Consider the following 8361-nt stretch of genomic DNA (forward strand, 5'->3'; position numbering starts at 1 on the left):
TACGTATTTGTTAGTGAAATATATTTTTAAATTAGTTATCCTCGGTACCACCGAAATTCGGTGGCGGTAGATTCAAAACGGTCGATAATTTTAGGGATCTTCAATTACCTCGAGGCCCCCTGGGGTCCCTATCGGTCACGAAAATTTACCCGCAGCAGGTACATCTCCTGTGTTATCCTTTGCTCCATGGTTCAACCGAGCGCACCGTAAACCGCGCGTAACTTTCAAGTCGCACGCACTGATCGTGATTCCAGAGGGTAACTTCTCTTATGCACAACTATTGTCGCTATTTTTTTTGTTAAAACTCGTTATTTATTATCGTACTCGCTTGTCCAATTTGCGATATCGAACGAATAGTACATTATGTCGCAACAACGAGAGGCGGAGCGAAACAACGATCCCGAGGAGCTGTCCGACACCGACTCGATGTGGAGCCTCGCCAGCGACGAGGAGGATGTTTTCACGTACGGGGAAGTGAGAATGTAGACGATCAGGCACCTGTCCCAAATCTATCCCTCAGGTGATTTGATTTCAGGTGCTCTCTTTTGAATATGGGTCAATCTGCATACACCGACTTTACCTGGGAATGGAGAGAGCTTGCGATTAACTCTCACGGTGATGAAATCGTGATTGTCAAAAGGAAAATATTGTAAGTCAATTTTGATTGTAACTTGGTATCTCTCTATTATCTAATAAATGAAAAATGAATTTAAATTATTATCTCTTTTAATTCTTCAACAAAATTACGGTATAAAAATAGGAAAATATTGAAAAGGAAATCATAGAGTAATGTCGCTGTGTAGTGTACGGCAGTAGTATAATATGGAAATAAGGGCGTCACTTCGCTCTTACTAATTATTGATCAAATGGAAAAACGGAAAGGCTGAGCAAAAATAATGCTCATATGCAAAGGATTGAATAAAATAAAATATCTCAAAAGAAAAGTAGGCAGGTTACTATGCCTTCCTTTATAATAAGTGGAATGTAACACAAGGTAAGGAGTCGAGCACTACTATGCTCATACACGGTGATGGAGTTGAAGAATAAAATAGTGATTTAAAACAAATTAATATTGATTCTAATTCGTTATTAACTGTTATTCATAATTTCCTAATGCTTTATTTGTTAATTAAATAAAATATACCTCCTGTGACTAAATTGAATGTATCAGGTAGAATATATAATGAATTGGTCAGCCGTAGTATACATAAGGAATTGGTCAGACGAATGAATCTATGTTCGTACTTAACAATGCAATGAACGAAAATTATGTAATTTATTAAACTTAAATCTTGTTAGTGATATACTGTAACCATAATTAAAGTTATTAATTCACCATGCACTGCTTTATGGTAAGTCAGCAATCTCTTAATATTGTCACAAGCGTAAGCCGTACTATTGTCACTAGCGTAAGTCGGACTTTTACCATGATCACTTGATTTGAGTACATAAATGTAATAAATTGTTAAATTAATGTTTATAATCGAATTATCCTTCAAATAATGGTATGATTTGATTTTAATTCACTTTAATATTCAATGTGACTTAATTGTGTAACGAGGCATATATGCTCTTATACCGGGCTAAGGCATGAGAAAATGGCGGCTATACACGCCGTGGTATATGACAGGTATGGAAGCGAATGTTCGCCCTCGAATGTTTTCAAAGGATAAATCACAGCGAATGAAGTCGCTGTTAATGGTATTCAAAGGGAAAAAGCGAATTAACGCTTTTAATATAAATGAAATAAATGGGTATGCCTCGCACAGATAAATTGAAAAAATTAATGCATTCATGCACTATATATTCAATATAGGATGACGCTTCGCTGCGAATTTACGCTGGCGAGCGATTCTGAACGAAAGCTAAAGTTGAAACATAATTGTTTGCAACTGTTGTACCACTAACATTATTCTCAATGATTAATACAATAATAATTGAAGGGTATATTTAATGAATAATCAAATTAATCAAAAATTTATTACTAAAATCAAGTGTAGTATAGAAGTTGGTTACAATATGAGTGTATGTGTTACTCGAAATAATTTTATTCGCAAATGTCATATAAATCTGAACCCTCAGGCCAGTAATTGTTTCACAAATAATTATAAATCAAAACTATTAAGTAACTGTAAGTGTAATAATGTATTGAAGCTTTATAAATCTGTCAAAATGTATAGTATGTATATGGAGTACAAGTATAACGTTCCCTAAGAGCAGCGAGTATAAAATAATGAAACAAATCTACTCACAAGTGTTCGCACAGATCTAACCCTCAGGTCAGGAAGCACTTGATGATGTAGCAGCAAAAGAATAAGTCAATCAGACTTCGGTAATAACTCAAACTTCACTGGCTCTACGTTATATTTTACGCTTAGTTAGCGAATTTACGCTAGCTAGCGACTCCAATAATAGTAGTCGTAATAGTAATCGTAATAGTCGTATTAAAGTATGAGAGAGTCTGTTTCTCTGGCTGCTGCACCACGTTATATACTCGAAAATTATGATGCGTGGGGACAGGGTCCCTGTAGCTCGAGAAGTGATTACAATAAGTGGGGACGCTACGGTTAAAGCTAAAACTAAAATAGTAGGGAGGCTCTGCCCACTTAACTCATTGGTTCTTCGTTTTCGAAGCTTCTTATGGTGGGATCGAAAATTTAAGTGGTGGGATTGATCTCACGGTGCGTCTAGTGGGGACGATGAGCTCAACGGTGAGCTCAACGCTTACAAAAGATAAACGTATTTTGACGCGTAAGTTCAACATAAAATTCTCAGTACGGAATTATCGCTCATCTGTTATACTTTTTAATCAACCGGAGTTTCTCCGAATCAAATGGCAGCTGCAACTTCCTGCCGATATATCTTGCTCGAGATATCTATTCAACCTTTGATTAAGACAGCGGTCTTGGATTATTATTTCAATCAGGTGCCGACAAGTCACCGTCTTTTACAATTAGTCATCATGAAATAATATTCCTTCGTGAATTTAAATCTTTATTCCTTTGTTACTTAACGCTGTGTTCACTGTCTTATTCAAATTAATATTTAAATAATTCTGTAATGCTCACAAATTTAATTCTTAAAATTATAACGCTTGACATATGCATTTTATATGCTCCTAGTCTTATGCATGATTTATTATAAGACCTTGCATACGTCTACTTAATAATATAACGCACTCAGCTGAATAATAATCATTGTGAATTATTGTAAAATCAATTATTGGTATCATGAGCCTTTAATAATGTAATTAAATCATCGAAAATTATTATTTCAATATACCATTCTAATAAACTTATAAAATCTCACTCAATCAATAATTGTCTTATAGTTATAGGGATGCCTATATATCTAGATATACACGTGTATGTACTTGCACGTCTATTCTTTGGTTATTATAAAATTATTAATAAAGCAACTATTGGTGTGCCGGGTTTAATATTATAATTAAACCGTATAAAATTATTATTCCAATACAATGTTAGTCTTAATTAATTCATAATATCTTAAATAACCAATAATTGTTTTATGGGTTATACGCACATATATAAGTGTGTTCGTATATGGTATGGTTAATATACTTAAGTGTTAATGGATTAAATCCGTAATAATTATATACTTAAATTAATGCTCAGTAACATAAAATATTCCTTTAACTAAATTCAATAATCCTTACTATGAATGTAATACCATGTGTAATATACTTTTATTCATAATTAAATAACGATTTATTCTTTTCTTAATATTTTTGGGTTAAACAACTTATTTCCTTTTATATTAAATTGTTCACTAATTGATTTTGGCTTTAATTGTTTTTAACTTTGTAACTTCTAAACTATTAATATTTCGTTAAAACTTTCTACACTATAAATATTGAAAAATAACGCTGATTTGTTTAACGAATAGTGACTTTGCAATTTTTGTGGTTTCTCAATGATCCCGTGGTGCGATAAGGAAAATTTCATCAAAGGTACCATCAGCCTAGCTAAAAATGATGATTCCCAAAAGTTGTTGGTCACTTCCGTAAAAATGATTATTTTCAAAATCTGAGGTCCCTATTAATTTCCTCTTATGACCTAGATGCTTCAATATAATTATAACAAATTATTTCCTTACGGTTCAAATTTTAGACCCAAAAAAATTGGTGAAATTTTATTGCAATTTCGTAACTTTAAATATGTACTTCTTCTTGACTAAGAATGTAGATAAATATTCTATATTCTTTTACTTATAAAATGTTTCTCCTTTTAGGTTATAAAAATAATCTTTATTTTCCTGTACGATAAATTACTTCAAATGTGATAATACAAGTTACTATACTCACAAAAACTATTTCATTGTATAATAAAATCAATTCCAAAATTTACTCCTTTAATTGTTATTAACCACAACTTTTAACCTTATACAACAATCAACACCAAATGTCCCCATACATTATAATAACTGTCAAAGCTACACTGTCACTTAATAAAACTCAATTCCGCCGTCATTATTTTTACTCTTGTCTTGAATAACAAATTGATTTTTCCCGTTTTTATATAATAACCGACCCTATTGGTTTTAGCGAAAATTACCTACTTGCAACGGACTTTACTATAGTATAATAAAATCCATTTTAAATCCATTTGTTTCTTTGTTATAAAAAATAATTAAATATTTTATCCTGTCAATAACCCAAATGTATTAAGCCAAATTTGTAATACCTATCAATGGCTTTATAACCATATAATAAGATATATTTTCAAACCAATTCTTTCAATTATTACAACTCACATTAATACTTTTTATATAATAAACAATATTAAATAGCTCAATGGTTTTGCTATACCTACAAAAACTTTCATGGTATTACAGTTCAAACGATCTTGAATATTACCAATCTCGTAATATTATATTATATAAATCTATCAAATTATTAATTATAAATGTTTCAAAATTATTTTATTTAACTGCTAGAGCATATAAAACTGTTTTTATATATTTTACTGATTTTATGTATGTTTTTGTGTTTTTATGTTTTAGACAATATATATATATATATATATATATATATATATATACGTGACTAAATTGATTAAATAAATCTATCATAAAGCATAATAACTAAGTTATACATATATATTGTTTTTGTGTTTTAATAGTTTCTTTTCCCTTTATATATGTTAATATTATTAACATTACTTTATATATTTTTATATTAAAACTATTATCAAGCTAAAACCTTTAACATAATAAATGTGTCGGTTAGGTTGCTAAGTAAATAATATTCTTGGCTAGGTCAATAACAGACTACTGTACGCAAGCCTGTGTTTAATAATAAGTAGTGAAGCAAAAATGGTAATTATCGATGGCGCTCAAAAATACCTATCAGCGGTTATACATTAATAATTAATATTGCAAATAAAAAAAATTAAAAATGGGTGTGAGGTGGACGTCAGGACGTCACAATTGAATACAAATGTCGTATGAATATAAAATAAAGTCGTATGAGGTGGCACACAACAATTAAGAATAGTGGGTATATAATAAAAATTCAAACTTGATACAAACCTACTCACAAGTGTTCGCAAGAATCTGGACCCTCAGGCCAGGAAGCACTTAACAAGCAGCAGCGAGAAATATTGTTGAGCAAACTCCATTGATTCTAAATTAGGTTGATGCTTCAATAGCGACTTAACGGTATAAAGCAAATCAAGTAATAGCAAATTATAAGTGACTGACAATTACTAAGTTAGGTAGACGCTTTATTAGCGACGTATTGCTATAAAGCAAAGTGACGAAGTTGAAAGTCAATGATCAAGTCAAGAGTCTTCCAAAAAGGTGACAAGTTGCAAAAAGTAACTAAGTTAAGTTGACGCTTTATATGCGACATAACGCTATAAAGCGAAGTGACTTCAAGAAGCAAATAATAAGTGACGCTCTCTTGCTGCTGCACCAAGTCTTATACTAAAATTTTAGGACTGAGTCCCTGTCGCTCGAGAAGAGGTTACATAAAGTGGGGACCTTATAATTAAATGCAAAGTTACAATAGTAGGGAGGCTACGCCTTGATCGCTGATTGGTTCCCCGCTCTTAAAATTATTAATGGTGGGATCGAGACCTTGAAAAGTCTGGTGGGGACGATGAGCTCAGTGCTTTGGTTAGATAAAATTATTTTTCTCTTAACGTTCAACAAAACATTCTCAGTACGAATTTATCGTATGAGCTGTTGGGACTTATGGTCAACAGAAATATCTCCGTACTAAATAATCAGAGCATTCGGTATGACTTTCAGTCAACTAAAATTTAACGATTAAATTTATCGAAGAGACTGTTATGTCTTTTGATTAAGACAGTGGACACCGATTATTATTTTAATCTGGCGTCAGTAGGTCGCCGCCTTAAGAATTTAATATATCATGGTTCGCGTCCCGTTAATTATTTTTTATTCTTTTTTCTTTTATTTTAATATTAAAAATCTTTAATAAATCAATAAAAATAATATATCTAATTTAAAATACGAATATTGCATGATTACTATTAAAAATATGAAGAAATATAAAGTATTAGTAACAGGAGCACATAGCAAGTAAAGAAGTATTTCATATATCATGGTTCGCGTCCCGTTAAGTAAATATATTTTTTTTCTTTTATTTTAATATTAAAAATCTTTAATAAACCTATAAAAACAATATATCTAATTTAAAATACGAATATTGCATGGTTAATATTAAAAATATGAAGAAATATAAAGACAACCTTAAATGGTAGTAATACGAATCAACCAATAATGATACTAAATTGTAAATGATATTTCTTGTTAATGAAATAATCTTCAATTAACACTTCGTCCACTGTATTATTCAATCCCAACAAATGAAGTATTAAAATTATTAATTTAACCTTATGCATTAATTATTTAATGCATTCAGTTAATTAATATCAACGTAATTATTTGTATTACAGTCTAACGCATTATTATAAAGTTCCTTACAAATTAATAATTTTTCATATACCTTAACTTATTGATTAGTTGTTATATAAATGGTAGTCCTTATAATACTTTCCACCAAATAAAATAATGAATTAATAATTCAATAGCGATCTAGTACAAGTAATATAGCATTGCAATTTAATGCATTATAAATGTTTCTTACTCCACAAATTAATAATCATTCATATTTTAACTGATTAACTAAATGTTATATGAATATTAATGATGGTATATTTAAATAACCACTCTTATTAAATGAATAAAGAACTATAATGCAACAGCGAACTAATAACTAATAATATAATAATCAAATGCTCATATCAATTGATTTATTTGTTTTTCGCAATTGGTTTTTCGTTATTCATAGTTAATTATTAATTAATTTATTGATTTTAACTTAATTTGCTTAAATCCATATAACTTTTGAACTACTGATAATTTATTGAAATCTTTTACACCAAACGTATTGAAAAATAATGTATATTTATTTAATGAATAGTGACTTTTCAATTTTTGCAATATCTCGTGAAGTAATCATGTTAAAACAAAAATTTTTGCACAGGTATCATCAGACTGGCGAAAAATGGTGCTCAACGAAAGTTGTTGGTCATTTCTAAAGTAATGGGTTTTCCTTAATTTTGATGGTATTGTTACGAAGGTCTTCGCCCAATCCATAACGTTAAGCCCTGACACCGCCATTAAATTTTTTTCTTTTCTTTCTCTCTTCATTTCCTTTTCTTTTATCTTTTATTATTTCGAACAGCAGGTATTTTTGCTGGCATAATATATAAGCATTTGTTTGATAGGGTGAGTAAAGCGGAAGAAAGCCGCTCGAACCATTAATTGTTTCTTTTGCAACTTATATTTTTGGTAGCACCGCAGCAAGCCGGCATATTTTCCAAAATGCGTATTTTTGTTCTTTAATCAGCGGAATGCATAGCTAGTTGAGAGATTAATTGTTGAATGGTTGGTTATTAATGCTACCCTTTATATCATTGCTATTTAGATTAATTTACGCGCGAATAATAAATTCGGAACAGCAATGCTAATACGCGCGACAATTCCTGGAACAACTACCTGGGAAAGAGAGGACATAAACATGGAATGTAAACACCGCGAGCGAGCGACAATTCCTGGAACGACTCCTCGTAAAAGAAATAACATAAGCTTGCAGCGTAAACACCGCGATCGCACGGCGACATTCCAGCGTGACGTCAATGGAGTTTTCAGAATTTGCGACGTCAATGGAATTCCAGGAACCAGCGATATCGCCGGGTATATAAGCCGCGCGCTCAACGCTAGCTCAATTCATTCGAGACCTGCCTTTCAGAGCGTACGGATCGTATACAAGCCGCTCTTCACCATTCTTTCTATCACCGTGAGTAGTAT

Source organism: Ooceraea biroi, chromosome 3, assembly GCF_003672135.1.
Source record: "Ooceraea biroi isolate clonal line C1 chromosome 3, Obir_v5.4, whole genome shotgun sequence".
Classification (NCBI taxonomy): domain Eukaryota; kingdom Metazoa; phylum Arthropoda; class Insecta; order Hymenoptera; family Formicidae; genus Ooceraea; species Ooceraea biroi.